This window comes from Orbicella faveolata, unplaced genomic scaffold, assembly GCF_042242905.1.
Source record: "Orbicella faveolata isolate gen_17 unplaced genomic scaffold, um_ofav_v1 contig_27, whole genome shotgun sequence".
Classification (NCBI taxonomy): Eukaryota; Metazoa; Cnidaria; class Anthozoa; order Scleractinia; family Merulinidae; genus Orbicella; species Orbicella faveolata.
The window spans coordinates 4133867-4152984 of NW_028301555.1; the positions used below are offsets into that span (position 1 = coordinate 4133867).

At 39.6% G+C, this 19118-nt stretch overlaps 1 protein-coding gene and 2 long non-coding RNA genes across 3 annotated transcripts in view; 2 read left to right on the plus strand and 1 right to left on the minus strand.

The window, feature by feature from the left end:
* The window catches only part of LOC149107206 (uncharacterized), a 65084-nt gene that overhangs the window by 39419 nt on the left and 6547 nt on the right, over nucleotides 1-19118 (plus strand). The gene's annotated exons all lie outside the window — the stretch shown is intronic.
* LOC149107208 (uncharacterized) overlaps nucleotides 1-19118 on the plus strand; it is a 65163-nt gene that overhangs the window by 22761 nt on the left and 23284 nt on the right. The gene's annotated exons all lie outside the window — the stretch shown is intronic.
* LOC149107209 (uncharacterized) lies at nucleotides 1695-5914 on the minus strand. The gene is made up of 5 exons (XR_016209292.1): nucleotides 5190-5914; nucleotides 3706-3827; nucleotides 2769-2834; nucleotides 2621-2686; nucleotides 1695-2263 (listed from the first exon to the last, which is right to left on the minus strand). It is a non-coding gene; the product is annotated as an uncharacterized LOC149107209 (long non-coding RNA).

Sequence of the window (19118 nt, forward strand, 5' to 3'; positions counted from 1 at the left end):
GTATCTTGACGTGCGTTACCAGATTTGCGACTGGCTATTTGCGTTTGCAGAAGGTAGTTCATAATCTTGGGTGTCCTGTGCTTTCAAGGGCGATTTTTTTTGAGATTTTTCGTTGACCGTCTGCATTTTCTGCGCCATTTTTAATGACGTCATACGTCATATGCGAAAAGACTATTGCGCACCCCTTGCTTTTCGTAGTGGTCTGAGCAAGTCTAAGCATCGTAAAGCGGATATCTGAAGACTACCTTGTGGTTTTCATAGTAGTCTGAGGTTCTTTTCGTTTGCTGCTTAGTGTGTGAGTCTGAGCAATTCTGAGCATCGTAGTCTGTGACACAAAGACAGAAACGAAAGCGGATATCATGAACGGCTTTGAATCGCCTTGGCTTTAGGTGTTAACCGTGGGAACGGCTATATTTTATTGGCTGTAATTTCAGTGATTGCGTTTGTTGATGAGTTTTAGTCGAGACAGAAAGCTCAGTCTTTATCCGGTGGAATATTGTTTGGAATCCGTGGAAAAGTATTCTGAAGGCAAATCCGAGATCCAAAAGAGTGAGCCTGAAGTAAGGAATGCCAATGTAAATACTACGTTTCCTTTTGGTCTAATAAAAAAGAGAAAATTCAGGTGCAACCCTGAAGAAACTGTCAATGATTTAATGATCTATCGATGATGAATTAATTTCGCGCGATACTAGGACGTAATTAATGCAAATCAAGGACGCCCCCTCCCAGTCCTCCCCGTCCGTTCCGTTTTGCCCAAAAGAGAAGCTGTGGTATTATACAAACTGAACTCTGCTCGTGATAGTTACTGAACACTCATAATGAAATCAAGGATTTCTGAAAGCTCTCCTGAAATTCTAAACAGGTGATGGTGGGAATTTTTCAATTCAGATAGGTCAATTTCTATATCTAGACCACTATTTCAACAGCAACCATACATTCGAACCTCCACTAACGGCCACCTTTTTACAATTTCCACAGGTCCTGATACTTTCAATCTTATTTTAACCATTCTACAAAAGCGCCCTCTCCACAACGCCAACGGCCTCTAAAGCGTGTCCGAAGAGCCAAAATTACTTAGCCTCGTCAAGTATCACGCGATAGAGATACAGAACCCCACTGTTTTACGGTTCCGAAGGACACGAAACTTGATCCATACTGCACGGGTTGTTTGTTTGTTTTGTTTTTCGTCAATATTTTCAAGGTTCGTTTAATTTCTTCGTAATTATGAATGATGGCAGCAAAAAACGCATTCATTAGTTAGGTTTTGAGCTTTTGAATTCGTGTATTATTAACATACAAACCGAGGCGAAAGGCTCATTTCTGCTTTGTATATATTGCCTCAGTTTCGATTCGTTTTGTCTGCCTAACTGCTGATAACTGCAATAACAACTATTACTTGGATAAACGGCTGAAATGAACTGTTGAATTGTTGTTCAACCGTTCTGAGCCATAACGCTTAACGACTGATCCGCAACTCTGTTGTTGCACTGGAAAGCTTCATACATCTGAATCCTGCAGTTTAACCGAGTTTAAGCCAATTGAATACTCTTCATCTAAGAAACCATGAATCCATCGCATGCTAAAGAGTACAAGACGTTTTAAAATCTTTAAAATTGCTTTCCGTTTCCTGTAGTCGTTTCTTTCCGTTTCCTGTAGTTCTTTCTTTTATTTGAATAAGCTTTTGTACAAAGCAGGAGTACCCAACGACACTTTAACTGGAAATTTAATATGTGACTTCTCAAGCACTGATTCTGTGCTCCCACGTCAATTACCATTAATAAGCAACTTTCCTGGGAAAAAAATATCCGCTCTTCACTGCTAGCAAGATCGACTTTATTTCATAAAACTCCCAGCTAGACATAATGAAAATTTTGAATACCGAGCTAGAAAAATGGCAATTAGCCAAGTAGCCAGCCAGCAGTAAAGGGTAACATTGCAAATGCCAGCAAGGCAATTATAGGCGAAAAAATGTTCTGGCCAGCGTTTTGACTTAGATTAAAAACAAACGCATTGTTTAGGACCTTTATTCAACAGCCTATTGTCTGTTGACTATTATTAGAGATAAATTAGCAATATGTGGTTATTTTTGCCGCTATAAGCAAAATCTACACTTTGATATGTTATCACTTAAAAACAATACAACTTACCATTTATGTCTTAAGCGGATCGGACAAGGTGTCTCCCAGCACGTTGTTTTCCGATACTTCAGATGTCTTCCAGGTTCAGCATACGTGTGACAGTTTGGCACTTTGCGTTCTGACATCTAAAACGATTCACACTTATGTTTAAAATAAGATCCCTCTAATCCTTTTAGAGATTCAGATCAAACTTGCTTTCACCAAAGAAATGCCTGTTGCAAAATTACTTTTATATAACGCTGTAAGGGAAATGAACAAAAAATAATATTGAAGTCCTTTACTACTACATATCGGTTTACTTCTACATTGCTAGCCCAATAATGATTGTAATTTCAACAACAGCAACACACTTTATATGTTTACCCCGATTTAGTAGTTTACAATTATTTCTAATGATTTTTTTGAAAAATAAAGGGTTATGCCAGCTCCTTAAAACAACCAAAGGGAGCTGGTTTAGTGCTGATTAGTAACACCATGTTTACCTCAAAAGTATTGAAAAACGTGTTTTTCATTTTCTTTGGACAACTGTCTTCTCTGAGCTTCCCACTCTGGAATTGCGAGATAAAAGTGTATAAACCACATTAGAATCTTTATCATAAAATGAGTAAAAAAAATCTTGATAATTCATACCTTGAATGTTGGTGATCCATCTCAGTCCATGTCACTGATCCATGCCTTACCCAAGACTGCAAAGCACTGTCAAAACAACTTTCACAAAATTAATTTAACTTGAAAGCTAAACAACCAAAGACACACATTCTTAGAGGTAGTTTACCGTAAAAATTTCATAAATACCCATTGACGGGATGTTTAAAGCCGTTCACCGTAAAAGTTTCACACAGTTAAGGGCAAAGTTTCACAGCAAAGACCCCGGCATTGTTAGGATGTTATAGGCCGTTCACCGTAAAAGTTTCACACAGGTAAGTGCAAAGTTTCGCAGCAAAGACCCCGGCATTGTTGGGATGTTATAGGCCGTTCACCGTAAAAGTTTCACACAGTTAAGTGCAAAGTTTCACAGCAAAGACCCCGGCATTGTTGGGATGTTACAGGCCGTTCACCGTAAAAGTTTCACACATTTAAGTGCAAACATTCGCAGCAAAGACCCCGGCATTGCTGGGATGTTACAGGCCGTTCACCGTAAAAGTTTCACACAGTTAAGTGCAAACATTCGCAGCAAAGACCCCGGCATTGTTGGGATGTTACAGGCCGTTCACCGTAAAAGTTTCACACAGTTAAGTGCAAAGTTTCGCAGCGAAGACCCCGGCATTGTTGGGATGTTACAGGCCGTTCACCGTAAAAGTTTCACACAGTTAAGTGCAAACATTCGCAGCAAAGACCCCGGCATTGTTGGGATGTTAAAGGCCGTTCACCGTAAAAGTTTCACACAGTTAAGTGCAAAGTTTCGCAGCAAAGACCCCGGCATTGTTGGAATGTTAAAGGCCGTTCACAGTAAAAGTATTGCTATTAACAGCATCATTACTCGTTAACTCGTTAACAAAATGTATCAATCAGATCAGTGTAATGTCATAAATATACACTGGACGATCAGCATAAAAGATTCACAAACTTAATCTCGTGATTTCATCAACAAATTTGCTCATCTTTTCTTGGGTACAAGTCCATGACATCGGGTAACGTTTGCAGCATCTTTAGCTGTGCTTCTTATAGTTCACGCAGTTAATTTTACACCTGAAAAATGATATGTTTTAGAAAATGTAACATACTGCACAATCCCTCTTATACCGGCGTCCTCCCCCCGTCCACACACACACACACATGCATCCAAATACCCACACAGTCACGGACACATAATAATATACAAAACTGGTGATACTATCGGGCCCCTCAATGTAAGATCTAGATCAAGAACTATGTTCACAAAAATAGCTCATTCATGAGAGAATTCAGTGAAATGTCTTTGATTTTAACTGATGTTACATTGTTGAAAATTACATTCCCTGGGGCAAGTCAAAGAAGCAAGGATTTAACTGTTTAAGAAAAATAATTGTGGAATAATTTTTTACCGCTCATTTCGTCATCGAACTATAACCCAGAAGCGTGAATTCAGTGAATGGTGTGAACTGGTGCCACGCCTCTCCCCTATTTTTTCGTGTGCCATGTTTCGCGCTTTGCATTAGCTACATGAACTGAACCGCGCGATAATTGTTCCACCACAAAATCACTGTCTGTGCCATCATAAAAAGAAGGACAATAAGGCGAAATGTCTCTATTTCCGGTAACAACGCAGGCATACAAAATAACTTGTTCTCTAACAGAAACTGAATGTGCGAAAAACACGCGCGTTAACAAATGGGAACGCATAAAAAATTAAATTACACATTATTGTCCTGGCGCTATCGACACCGAAAGAACGAAATCTGGAATGACATGATTGCCTTCTGGTCTTTTCTGACCTTTGACATGGCAAGCCTTTGTATTCCCTTTTAAATCCCAAAGTACAGTACAATTAGCATTGAAATAGATCAATCAGGTGTGTTGGTCAACAGCTCTTTCAGGGCAAATATTCGGCGATACTAAAAGGCAGCAATAGGTAATCAGCCTTCAGTTATATAAAGAACACGATCGGACTTCAGTAAAGAAACCGATGGAAACAATACTTTCTTACACCGGGAAAAAATAATCATTTCAATATCTCGACAGTTTGTCCAAGACGCGGCAAATGTGTTTCAATAGCTCATGTTTTAACGTTCGACGAGTTAAAAAGCGGTCATGATCGACTGCAGCACCGGGATCGGATGTTACTGGTCATTAAAATTACAGAATTGAAATTACACCTGGAAGTAGGATCACTGTGGATGAATGCACTGACAGTTTCGAAAACCCTTCCAAGTTCTGAGACATATTAGGCCTTTTCTTGCTTTCACTGTCTTCACTGAAGCGGCACTTTCCGTTGGGTTTGAAATACAATACAGTGGCGAATACAGTTTGAAAACCTGCGCCGGCTTTTCCCGCTCACATTGCTTAAACATTATCACTGAATATTAAATATATAGCCTGATTCAGCTAGTTCAACTCCAAAGTAGTTCTTACCTGAACCTTTGAATTTATCAGTGGAGTCCTCAGAGTTCTCTGGCTGCCAAACCCTCAAACAACTGGTCGGCAAAATCTGATCGCGCTTGAAACCGACCGTTGGACACAAAATTATACGGGAACAATGTTTTAGTTACAAAATATTACGAGGTTACCCGAGTCTCACCGGGCCTCAGGCAAAAATGTGAAAAGACTGCACGAACCAACAAACGTCATCACCAGATACCAGTTGTCTCAAGGTAGAACATGAAAGCAGAACAGACGATGATTTTCCGCGACCGGATCAACGGTGGTGAAACATGCAACTGAACGTGGGAAAAAGGAGCGTCAAGGGAAAAGAAACCGATCTAATTTCACACTATAAATGACAGCAGAACAGACTTCTATTGTTTGCTGGTAAATAAAACTTTAATAAACAACTAACATTATATTGTAAGCTTGTTTTCAAACAAAAGGTCAAGCAGTCAGAGAGTGTCAAGTGACACACTTCAGTCAGTGATCGCATCCGGAATGTAATTTCCAGCCAGAACTGATTAGTAAAACCACAATGTAAGTTATTTCAACACCAAAAAAAGTTTTCCAGCTAGCTAGCTCTCGATAAGCTAAATTCTCAGCAAGATTCTGTTTCATGCTAAAATTCCCAGCCAGCTCAACTTTAGTCTGCAGAGCGGATATTTTGCGGAGCGGATCCGACGGGTACTCCTGACAAAGTAGCTCATTGTGCCAAAACTCTCTCAATGTTAACCTTGTCTAATAAATTAAGTTAGTAATAATATGTTCAGTAATTTCAAACCCTCCTTGCTAAAGTCCCTCGAGGAGTTACAGGGAGAAAAAAAAAAACGATTTAACGCTAGAATTTGTGCGAATCGTTGTTGTCTTATTCAAGTTTCAAGTAGTACATTTGGTGCTATCGATAATATAATATCAAACATTATGTCAGCTAATTAACAATAAGATTATGAGCTCGAGATTTCTATGAGGTGATTGTTGATGAGGCCGAATCGGCTATGACCACATAGAAATCGAGAGCGAATAATCTAATTGTTTGAGTAGAATTCTAACTGAAAATTACTTTAAATAAAGGTTTTCTATTACATCTCGCTCGATGTATTATTAAACTTCGCGTCTTCGAAAGATCGCTCGGACTGAATTGTCATTTGAAATTGCAGTTGTATGTGCGGGCGCATCATTTTTGTTTTCAATAATTTCAAGTTTTTTAAAGTCGAGAAACCGTAAATCTCGTACTTTAGTCTTCTCAGGAATTTAAGAATTTGCATCGACCAAAGTGTTCATCCAAAGCTTTGAAGAAAACGAAAAACAAACTGCACAACAATAGCTAATACGAGACCCTAACTGTACCGTCACTTAACTATCCTATGGCAACATTTACATTAGGCTACTGGAATTCTAGAAATTACCAATATCTTATAAACACCAAGTCAACATTTATCGTCAATACTGAACCCAGATACCTCAATCAATCAATCAATCAATCTTTATATAAACACGAAAATCTTATCATAAAATTGGTCTTCCTAGGAGTCGTGAAAAAAATTGCAAAGAATAAATTAACTATATCAACAGGAATGGATTAACTAACATTACATTACATTAACTAACAACCTAATTAACTAGCCTACAGTAAAAACCTATGTAATAAAACTTTCTCTAATTTACAGTGCCCTTAAAATAATCTTTCCCATTCAGTGAGGTTTTAAACAGTTTTAAACTAGATAGGTGTCTGATTTCCGATGGAATCTTGTTCCACAGAACAGATCCTCTATAGTGAGGGCTACCTTTTGCATATTCCGTTCTTGGATTGGGGACATAGCAATTTTATCTCAGAGTTTCTGAGACTGTGTTTTTAAAAATACAGTAATTTTAAAAGACGAATGGCGAATTATTTTAAATATTCACCACAAGCAGCTTGCATGAATGGCATGTAAAGGCAAGGCTGTAGCCTGCAGAACAGGCGGATTAGCGGAACAGAGAGCAAAACGCGATACACGAGCGCGGAGTGCGATGCGATCTGCTCCGCTAATCCGCCTGCTCAGCAGGCTAGGTGTGCTGAGGTGTACTGGATGAACGGAACATCTGCCTAGGCTGTTTACAATTAGCTCTCAATGATATTTTATGGCAATGCTGCTCACCCCTCACGTCACCCCTCGACTTTCCGCTCTGTAAAAGAATTGAACGTAGAAAGTTCTCGGCTTTTGGTGTGCATCTGGATGCATTTGGAAGGGCATTCCATAAAGCTGGTGCAAGCTGAACGCCGTGCACTACGATGAAATATGTGTGCCTCTTCATTCATGAGGAGTATACTTCTCTAGCATAAAGCAAAGCTTAATACTTTTAGTGAGGAAAGTTATTATTATTATTTCGTCGAGTGCATCCTAAAAGATACTTGGACAGCTAAAAATAGTGGCTTTTCTCTTTGAACACCCTAGCTGAGTGAGACCAAAAACCCTTAATTTACATCCCCATGCAAGACTACGATCCTCCTCAACCTTTTCACGTAGTAGTCCCGCCGGGTAATTTTCAATAGCAAAAAATAGTCGTAGTAAAAATAGTAGCGTGATCCATTAGATACGAGTTAATGATCAAGCTGGTTAGATATTGGCCTTTTTACGGGTTTATGGACGAAGACGCAGTTGAGCCCATAAATATCCATATTATTTACAATATTCAATAATCTTGAGCGAACGAGCTTGGTCAATAAAGGATTTTTCATGAAGAATAGCATTTCCTTGCGGGAAACAGCCGATAATCCCGAGGAAAGATCGCCCCTTCTTGCGTAGTTTGTTTGTTTGTGTTGTTTTTCTTGTAATATTTTCAAGGTTCGTTGATTTTGTCGTACTTATGAATGGTGGAAGCGAAAATCGCACTTATTAGTTAGGTTTTGAACTTCTGAATTCTCGCATTGTTATTTGAGGCGTTGTAAAAAGGCATGCAAATGAGGAGAAAGGCTCATCTCTGCTTTGCATTGACCCAGTTTCGCCTCATTCTGCATGTGCAACCGTTGATAACTGCAGTAACAACTATCTCTTGGTTAAACCGCCTTCGTTCCGCCTAATTGGGAAAATTGTTCAGGGTCGATCAGGCTGAAACTAATTGTTGAATTGTTGTTCAACCGCTCTAAGTCATAACGACTAATCTTCAACTCAGTTGCTGTACTGATAAATTGCTGAACCGAGTTTGCGACCGCCTTTCTTCTAATAAGAGACCTCGAACAAACTTACCGACGGACGTACGGTTCATCGCGGTTGTGTACAGGAGGTTTCGAGAGCTTAATTGTTTTATTTCCGTTTCCTGTAGTCGTCTCTTTCCGTTTCCTGTAGTTCTTTATTTTATTTGAATAGGCTTTTGAGGGGGACATTGGGGGGTTATGAACACCGCAATACCGCAGAAAATTCGGCAAATACCGCATTACCGCAAAAAAAATCCCCAAATACCGCAGTACTTCAATACGGAATGGAAACGCGATGTCATACCAAAACCACTACTCTGTATGTTTCACGTTTAGAGCAAAGAAAACGCAAATAACAGTTAAGAATTTGTTAATGAATGTTAGGACAGGTAATTTTCGATTTAGACAAAATAAGTAACATCCAGTGGCGTGGTTGGCTAATAATTAACCAAAAATAACAAACCCTTTTACGATTGCGACACAAGGAATTGCAGTTTACCGTTACCATGACTCGGGAATGTCCAATCGGAAACTGGAAAAGGCTCGGAAAACGTTGGAGGACTAGGAGGATAATTTTTAATACCGTCCAAATTGCTAAAATACCGCATCCCGCAGGTTTTGGAGAATGCCGCAATACCGCATTTCGAAATTAAAATTACTGAAATACCGCAAGAAAAATTGTCCAATACTTATTGTGCTCATCGTGTGAGTAATTTCAAACCCTTAAGTTCATCTCCAGCCTTGCTCAAGTCCCTAGAGGAGTTACAGGAAGAGATGAACGAGTTAACACGGGGATTTGTGCGAATCGTTATTGTCTTACTCGTTATTGTCTTGGTCATTTGACCAATTATTTGGCGTTATCGATATCACATATCAAACACTCTGTCAGCTAATTAACAATTACATTATGAGCTCGAGATTTTTCTGAGGTGACTGTCGATGAGGCCGAATCGGTTATGACCTCATAGAAATTGAGAGCGAATAATCTAATTGTTTTAGTAGAATTCTAACTGAAAATTGCTTTAAATAAAGGTTTTCAATTACATGTCGCTCGAAGTATTATTAAACTTCGCGTCTTCGAAAGATCGCTCGGACTGAATTGTCATTTGAAATTGCAGTTGTGTTTGCGCGCCTTGTAATAATTTCAAGTTTTTTAAAGTCAAGAAACCTTAAATGTCGTACTTTAGTCTTCTCAGGAATTTTTATCATCCATTTGCATCGACCAAACTGTTCCTCCAAAGCTTTGAAGAAAACGAAAAACAAAGTGCACACCAATGGCTAATAGACCCTAATAGTGTGCCGTCACTCAACCATTTAAATTTCAGCATGTACGTTAGGGTACTAGAATTCTAGTAATTAGCAATATCTTATAAAGATCAAATCAACATTTATCGTCAATATTTAACCCAATTACCTAACTATTTTGAATACAGTAATTTTAAAAGACGAATGGCGAATTATTTTAAATATTCAGCATAGGCAGCTTGCACGAATGGCATGTAAAGGCAAGGCTGTAGCCTGCAGAACAGGCGGATTAGCGGAACAGAGAGCAAAACGCGATACACGAGCGCGGAGTGCGATGCGATCTGCTCCGCTAATCCGCCTGCTCAGCAGGCTAGGTGTGCTGAGGTGTACTGGATGAACGGAACATCTGCCTAGGCTGTTTACAATTAGCTCTCAATGATATTTTATGGCAATGCTGCTCACCCCTCACGTCACCCCTCGACTTTCCGCTCTGTAAAAGAATTGAACGTAGAAAGTTCTCGGCTTTTGGTGTGCATCTGGATGCATTTGGAAGGGCATTCCATAAAGCTGGTGCAAGCTGAACGCCGTGCACTACGATGAAATATGTGTGCCTCTTCATTCATGAGGAGTATACTTCTCTAGCATAAAGCAAAGCTTAATACTTTTAGTGAGGAAAGTTATTATTATTATTTCGTCGAGTGCATCCTAAAAGATACTCGGACAGCTAAAAATAGTGGCTTTTCTCTTTGAACACCCTAGCTGAGTGAGACCAAAAACCCTTAATTTACATCCCCATGCAAGACTACGATCCTCCTCAACCTTTTCACGTAGTAGTCCCGCCGGGTAATTTTCAATAGCAAAAAATAGTCGTAGTAAAAATAGTAGCGTGATCCATTAGATACGAGTTAATGATCAAGCTGGTTAGATATTGGCCTTTTTACGGGTTTATGGACGAAGACGCAGTTGAGCCCATAAATATCCATATTATTTACAATATTCAATAATCTTGAGCGAACGAGCTTGGTCAATAAAGGATTTTTCATGAAGAATAGCATTTCCTTGCGGGAAACAGCCGATAATCCCGAGGAAAGATCGCCCCTTCTTGCGTAGTTTGTTTGTTTGTGTTGTTTTTCTTGTAACATTTTCAAGGTTCGTTGATTTTGTCGTACTTATGAATGGTGGAAGCGAAAATCGCACTTATTAGTTAGGTTTTGAACTTCTGAATTCTCGCATTGTTATTTGAGGCGTTGTAAAAAGGCATGCAAATGAGGAGAAAGGCTCATCTCTGCTTTGCATTGACCCAGTTTCGCCTCATTCTGCATGTGCAACCGTTGATAACTGCAGTAACAACTATCTCTTGGTTAAACCGCCTTCGTTCCGCCTAATTGGGAAAATTGTTCAGGGTCGATCAGGCTGAAACTAATTGTTGAATTGTTGTTCAACCGCTCTAAGTCATAACGACTAATCTTCAACTCAGTTGCTGTACTGATAAATTGCTGAACCGAGTTTGCGACCGCCTTTCTTCTAATAAGAGACCTCGAACAAACTTACCGACGGACGTACGGTTCATCGCGGTTGTGTACAGGAGGTTTCGAGAGCTTAATTGTTTTATTTCCGTTTCCTGTAGTCGTCTCTTTCCGTTTCCTGTAGTTCTTTATTTTATTTGAATAGGCTTTTGAGGGGGACATTGGGGGGTTATGAACACCGCAATACCGCAGAAAATTCGGCAAATACCGCATTACCGCAAAAAAAATCCCCAAATACCGCAGTACTTCAATACGGAATGGAAACGCGATGTCATACCAAAACCACTACTCTGTATGTTTCACGTTTAGAGCAAAGAAAACGCAAATAACAGTTAAGAATTTGTTAATGAATGTTAGGACAGGTAATTTTCGATTTAGACAAAATAAGTAACATCCAGTGGCGTGGTTGGCTAATAATTAACCAAAAATAACAAACCCTTTTACGATTGCGACACAAGGAATTGCAGTTTACCGTTACCATGACTCGGGAATGTCCAATCGGAAACTGGAAAAGGCTCGGAAAACGTTGGAGGACTAGGAGGATAATTTTTAATACCGTCCAAATTGCTAAAATACCGCATCCCGCAGGTTTTGGAGAATGCCGCAATACCGCATTTCGAAATTAAAATTACTGAAATACCGCAAGAAAAATTGTCCAATACTTATTGTGCTCATCGTGTGAGTAATTTCAAACCCTTAAGTTCATCTCCAGCCTTGCTCAAGTCCCTAGAGGAGTTACAGGAAGAGATGAACGAGTTAACACGGGGATTTGTGCGAATCGTTATTGTCTTACTCGTTATTGTCTTGGTCATTTGACCAATTATTTGGCGTTATCGATATCACATATCAAACACTCTGTCAGCTAATTAACAATTACATTATGAGCTCGAGATTTTTCTGAGGTGACTGTCGATGAGGCCGAATCGGTTATGACCTCATAGAAATTGAGAGCGAATAATCTAATTGTTTTAGTAGAATTCTAACTGAAAATTGCTTTAAATAAAGGTTTTCAATTACATGTCGCTCGAAGTATTATTAAACTTCGCGTCTTCGAAAGATCGCTCGGACTGAATTGTCATTTGAAATTGCAGTTGTGTTTGCGCGCCTTGTAATAATTTCAAGTTTTTTAAAGTCAAGAAACCTTAAATGTCGTACTTTAGTCTTCTCAGGAATTTTTATCATCCATTTGCATCGACCAAACTGTTCCTCCAAAGCTTTGAAGAAAACGAAAAACAAAGTGCACACCAATGGCTAATAGACCCTAATAGTGTGCCGTCACTCAACCATTTAAATTTCAGCATGTACGTTAGGGTACTAGAATTCTAGTAATTAGCAATATCTTATAAAGATCAAATCAACATTTATCGTCAATATTTAACCCAATTACCTAACTATTTTGAATACAGTAATTTTAAAAGACGAATGGCGAATTATTTTAAATATTCAGCATAGGCAGCTTGCACGAATGGCATGTAAAGGCAAGGCTGTAGCCTGCAGAACAGGCGGATTAGCGGAACAGAGAGCAAAACGCGATACACGAGCGCGGAGTGCGATGCGATCTGCTCCGCTAATCCGCCTGCTCAGCAGGCTAGGTGTGCTGAGGTGTACTGGATGAACGGAACATCTGCCTAGGCTGTTTACAATTAGCTCTCAATGATATTTTATGGCAATGCTGCTCACCCCTCACGTCACCCCTCGACTTTCCGCTCTGTAAAAGAATTGAACGTAGAAAGTTCTCGGCTTTTGGTGTGCATCTGGATGCATTTGGAAGGGCATTCCATAAAGCTGGTGCAAGCTGAACGCCGTGCACTACGATGAAATATGTGTGCCTCTTCATTCATGAGGAGTATACTTCTCTAGCATAAAGCAAAGCTTAATACTTTTAGTGAGGAAAGTTATTATTATTATTTCGTCGAGTGCATCCTAAAAGATACTCGGACAGCTAAAAATAGTGGCTTTTCTCTTTGAACACCCTAGCTGAGTGAGACCAAAAACCCTTAATTTACATCCCCATGCAAGACTACGATCCTCCTCAACCTTTTCACGTAGTAGTCCCGCCGGGTAATTTTCAATAGCAAAAAATAGTCGTAGTAAAAATAGTAGCGTGATCCATTAGATACGAGTTAATGATCAAGCTGGTTAGATATTGGCCTTTTTACGGGTTTATGGACGAAGACGCAGTTGAGCCCATAAATATCCATATTATTTACAATATTCAATAATCTTGAGCGAACGAGCTTGGTCAATAAAGGATTTTTCATGAAGAATAGCATTTCCTTGCGGGAAACAGCCGATAATCCCGAGGAAAGATCGCCCCTTCTTGCGTAGTTTGTTTGTTTGTGTTGTTTTTCTTGTAACATTTTCAAGGTTCGTTGATTTTGTCGTACTTATGAATGGTGGAAGCGAAAATCGCACTTATTAGTTAGGTTTTGAACTTCTGAATTCTCGCATTGTTATTTGAGGCGTTGTAAAAAGGCATGCAAATGAGGAGAAAGGCTCATCTCTGCTTTGCATTGACCCAGTTTCGCCTCATTCTGCATGTGCAACCGTTGATAACTGCAGTAACAACTATCTCTTGGTTAAACCGCCTTCGTTCCGCCTAATTGGGAAAATTGTTCAGGGTCGATCAGGCTGAAACTAATTGTTGAATTGTTGTTCAACCGCTCTAAGTCATAACGACTAATCTTCAACTCAGTTGCTGTACTGATAAATTGCTGAACCGAGTTTGCGACCGCCTTTCTTCTAATAAGAGACCTCGAACAAACTTACCGACGGACGTACGGTTCATCGCGGTTGTGTACAGGAGGTTTCGAGAGCTTAATTGTTTTATTTCCGTTTCCTGTAGTCGTCTCTTTCCGTTTCCTGTAGTTCTTTATTTTATTTGAATAGGCTTTTGAGGGGGACATTGGGGGGTTATGAACACCGCAATACCGCAGAAAATTCGGCAAATACCGCATTACCGCAAAAAAAATCCCCAAATACCGCAGTACTTCAATACGGAATGGAAACGCGATGTCATACCAAAACCACTACTCTGTATGTTTCACGTTTAGAGCAAAGAAAACGCAAATAACAGTTAAGAATTTGTTAATGAATGTTAGGACAGGTAATTTTCGATTTAGACAAAATAAGTAACATCCAGTGGCGTGGTTGGCTAATAATTAACCAAAAATAACAAACCCTTTTACGATTGCGACACAAGGAATTGCAGTTTACCGTTACCATGACTCGGGAATGTCCAATCGGAAACTGGAAAAGGCTCGGAAAACGTTGGAGGACTAGGAGGATAATTTTTAATACCGTCCAAATTGCTAAAATACCGCATCCCGCAGGTTTTGGAGAATGCCGCAATACCGCATTTCGAAATTAAAATTACTGAAATACCGCAAGAAAAATTGTCCAATACTTATTGTGCTCATCGTGTGAGTAATTTCAAACCCTTAAGTTCATCTCCAGCCTTGCTCAAGTCCCTAGAGGAGTTACAGGAAGAGATGAACGAGTTAACACGGGGATTTGTGCGAATCGTTATTGTCTTACTCGTTATTGTCTTGGTCATTTGACCAATTATTTGGCGTTATCGATATCACATATCAAACACTCTGTCAGCTAATTAACAATTACATTATGAGCTCGAGATTTTTCTGAGGTGACTGTCGATGAGGCCGAATCGGTTATGACCTCATAGAAATTGAGAGCGAATAATCTAATTGTTTTAGTAGAATTCTAACTGAAAATTGCTTTAAATAAAGGTTTTCAATTACATGTCGCTCGAAGTATTATTAAACTTCGCGTCTTCGAAAGATCGCTCGGACTGAATTGTCATTTGAAATTGCAGTTGTGTTTGCGCGCCTTGTAATAATTTCAAGTTTTTTAAAGTCAAGAAACCTTAAATGTCGTACTTTAGTCTTCTCAGGAATTTTTATCATCCATTTGCATCGACCAAACTGTTCCTCCAAAGCTTTGAAGAAAACGAAAAACAAAGTGCACACCAATGGCTAATAGACCCTAATAGTGTGCCGTCACTCAACCATTTAAATTTCAGCATGTACGTTAGGGTACTAGAATTCTAGTAATTAGCAATATCTTATAAAGATCAAATCAACATTTATCGTCAATATTTAACCCAATTACCTAACTATTTTGAATACAGTAATTTTAAAAGACGAATGGCGAATTATTTTAAATATTCAGCATAGGCAGCTTGCACGAATGGCATGTAAAGGCAAGGCTGTAGCCTGCAGAACAGGCGGATTAGCGGAACAGAGAGCAAAACGCGATACACGAGCGCGGAGTGCGATGCGATCTGCTCCGCTAATCCGCCTGCTCAGCAGGCTAGGTGTGCTGAGGTGTACTGGATGAACGGAACATCTGCCTAGGCTGTTTACAATTAGCTCTCAATGATATTTTATGGCAATGCTGCTCACCCCTCACGTCACCCCTCGACTTTCCGCTCTGTAAAAGAATTGAACGTAGAAAGTTCTCGGCTTTTGGTGTGCATCTGGATGCATTTGGAAGGGCATTCCATAAAGCTGGTGCAAGCTGAACGCCGTGCACTACGATGAAATATGTGTGCCTCTTCATTCATGAGGAGTATACTTCTCTAGCATAAAGCAAAGCTTAATACTTTTAGTGAGGAAAGTTATTATTATTATTTCGTCGAGTGCATCCTAAAAGATACTCGGACAGCTAAAAATAGTGGCTTTTCTCTTTGAACACCCTAGCTGAGTGAGACCAAAAACCCTTAATTTACATCCCCATGCAAGACTACGATCCTCCTCAACCTTTTCACGTAGTAGTCCCGCCGGGTAATTTTCAATAGCAAAAAATAGTCGTAGTAAAAATAGTAGCGTGATCCATTAGATACGAGTTAATGATCAAGCTGGTTAGATATTGGCCTTTTTACGGGTTTATGGACGAAGACGCAGTTGAGCCCATAAATATCCATATTATTTACAATATTCAATAATCTTGAGCGAACGAGCTTGGTCAATAAAGGATTTTTCATGAAGAATAGCATTTCCTTGCGGGAAACAGCCGATAATCCCGAGGAAAGATCGCCCCTTCTTGCGTAGTTTGTTTGTTTGTGTTGTTTTTCTTGTAACATTTTCAAGGTTCGTTGATTTTGTCGTACTTATGAATGGTGGAAGCGAAAATCGCACTTATTAGTTAGGTTTTGAACTTCTGAATTCTCGCATTGTTATTTGAGGCGTTGTAAAAAGGCATGCAAATGAGGAGAAAGGCTCATCTCTGCTTTGCATTGACCCAGTTTCGCCTCATTCTGCATGTGCAACCGTTGATAACTGCAGTAACAACTATCTCTTGGTTAAACCGCCTTCGTTCCGCCTAATTGGGAAAATTGTTCAGGGTCGATCAGGCTGAAACTAATTGTTGAATTGTTGTTCAACCGCTCTAAGTCATAACGACTAATCTTCAACTCAGTTGCTGTACTGATAAATTGCTGAACCGAGTTTGCGACCGCCTTTCTTCTAATAAGAGACCTCGAACAAACTTACCGACGGACGTACGGTTCATCGCGGTTGTGTACAGGAGGTTTCGAGAGCTTAATTGTTTTATTTCCGTTTCCTGTAGTCGTCTCTTTCCGTTTCCTGTAGTTCTTTATTTTATTTGAATAGGCTTTTGAGGGGGACATTGGGGGGTTATGAACACCGCAATACCGCAGAAAATTCGGCAAATACCGCATTACCGCAAAAAAAATCCCCAAATACCGCAGTACTTCAATACGGAATGGAAACGCGATGTCATACCAAAACCACTACTCTGTATGTTTCACGTTTAGAGCAAAGAAAACGCAAATAACAGTTAAGAATTTGTTAATGAATGTTAGGACAGGTAATTTTCGATTTAGACAAAATAAGTAACATCCAGTGGCGTGGTTGGCTAATAATTAACCAAAAATAACAAACCCTTTTACGATTGCGACACAAGGAATTGCAGTTTACCGTTACCATGACTCGGGAATGTCCAATCGGAAACTGGAAAAGGCTCGGAAAACGTTGGAGGACTAGGAGGATAATTTTTAATACCGTCCAAATTGCTAAAATACCGCATCCCGCAGGTTTTGGAGAATGCCGCAATACCGCATTTCGAAATTAAAATTACTGAAATACCGCAAGAAAAATTGTCCAATACTTATTGTGCTCATCGTGTGAGTAATTTCAAACCCTTAAGTTCATCTCCAGCCTTGCTCAAGTCCCTAGAGGAGTTACAGGAAGAGATGAACGAGTTAACACGGGGATTTGTGCGAATCGTTATTGTCTTACTCGTTATTGTCTTGGTCATTTGACCAATTATTTGGCGTTATCGATATCACATATCAAACACTCTGTCAGCTAATTAACAATTACATTATGAGCTCGAGATTTTTCTGAGGTGACTGTCGATGAGGCCGAATCGGTTATGACCTCATAGAAATTGAGAGCGAATAATCTAATTGTTTTAGTAGAATTCTAACTGAAAATTGCTTTAAATAAAGGTTTTCAATTACATGTCGCTCGAAGTATTATTAAACTTCGCGTCTTCGAAAGATCGCTCGGACTGAATTGTCATTTGAAATTGCAGTTGTGTTTGCGCGCCTTGTAATAATTTCAAGTTTTTTAAAGTCAAGAAACCTTAAATGTCGTACTTTAGTCTTCTCAGGAATTTTTATCATCCATTTGCATCGACCAAACTGTTCCTCCAAAGCTTTGAAGAAAACGAAAAACAAAGTGCACACCAATGGCTAATAGACCCTAATAGTGTGCCGTCACTCAACCATTTAAATTTCAGCATGTACGTTAGGGTACTAGAATTCTAGTAATTAGCAATATCTTATAAAGATCAAATCAACATTTATCGTCAATATTTAACCCAATTACCTAACTATTTTGAATACAGTAATTTTAAAAGACGAATGGCGAATTATTTTAAATATTCAGCATAGGCAGCTTGCACGAATGGCATGTAAAGGCAAGGCTGTAGCCTGCAGAACAGGCGGATTAGCGGAACAGAGAGCAAAACGCGATACACGAGCGCGGAGTGCGATGCGATCTGCTCCGCTAATCCGCCTGCTCAGCAGGCTAGGTGTGCTGAGGTGTACTGGATGAACGGAACATCTGCCTAGGCTGTTTACAATTAGCTCTCAATGATATTTTATGGCAATGCTGCTCACCCCTCACGTCACCCCTCGACTTTCCGCTCTGTAAAAGAATTGAACGTAGAAAGTTCTCGGCTTTTGGTGTGCATCTGGATGCATTTGGAAGGGCATTCCATAAAGCTGGTGCAAGCTGAACGCCGTGCACTACGATGAAATATGTGTGCCTCTTCATTCATGAGGAGTATACTTCTCTAGCATAAAGCAAAGCTTAATACTTTTAGTGAGGAAAGTTATTATTATTATTTCGTCGAGTGCATCCTAAAAGATACTCGGACAGCTAAAAATAGTGGCTTTTCTCTTTGAACACCCTAGCTGAGTGAGACCAAAAACCCTTAATTTACATCCCCATGCAAGACTACGATCCTCCTCAACCTTTTCACGTAGTAGTCCCGCCGGGTAATTTTCAATAGCAAAAAATAGTCGTAGTAAAAATAGTAGCGTGATCCATTAGATACGAGTTAATGATCAAGCTGGTTAGATATTGGCCTTTTTACGGGTTTATGGACGAAGACGCAGTTGAGCCCATAAATATCCATATTATTTACAATATTCAATAATCTTGAGCGAACGAGCTTGGTCAATAAAGGATTTTTCATGAAGAATAGCATTTCCTTGCGGGAAACAGCCGATAATCCCGAGGAAAGATCGCCCCTTCTTGCGTAGTTTGTTTGTTTGTGTTGTTTTTCTTGTAACATTTTCAAGGTTCGTTGATTTTGTCGTACTTATGAATGGTGGAAGCGAAAATCGCACTTATTAGTTAGGTTTTGAACTTCTGAATTCTCGCATTGTTATTTGAGGCGTTGTAAAAAGGCATGCAA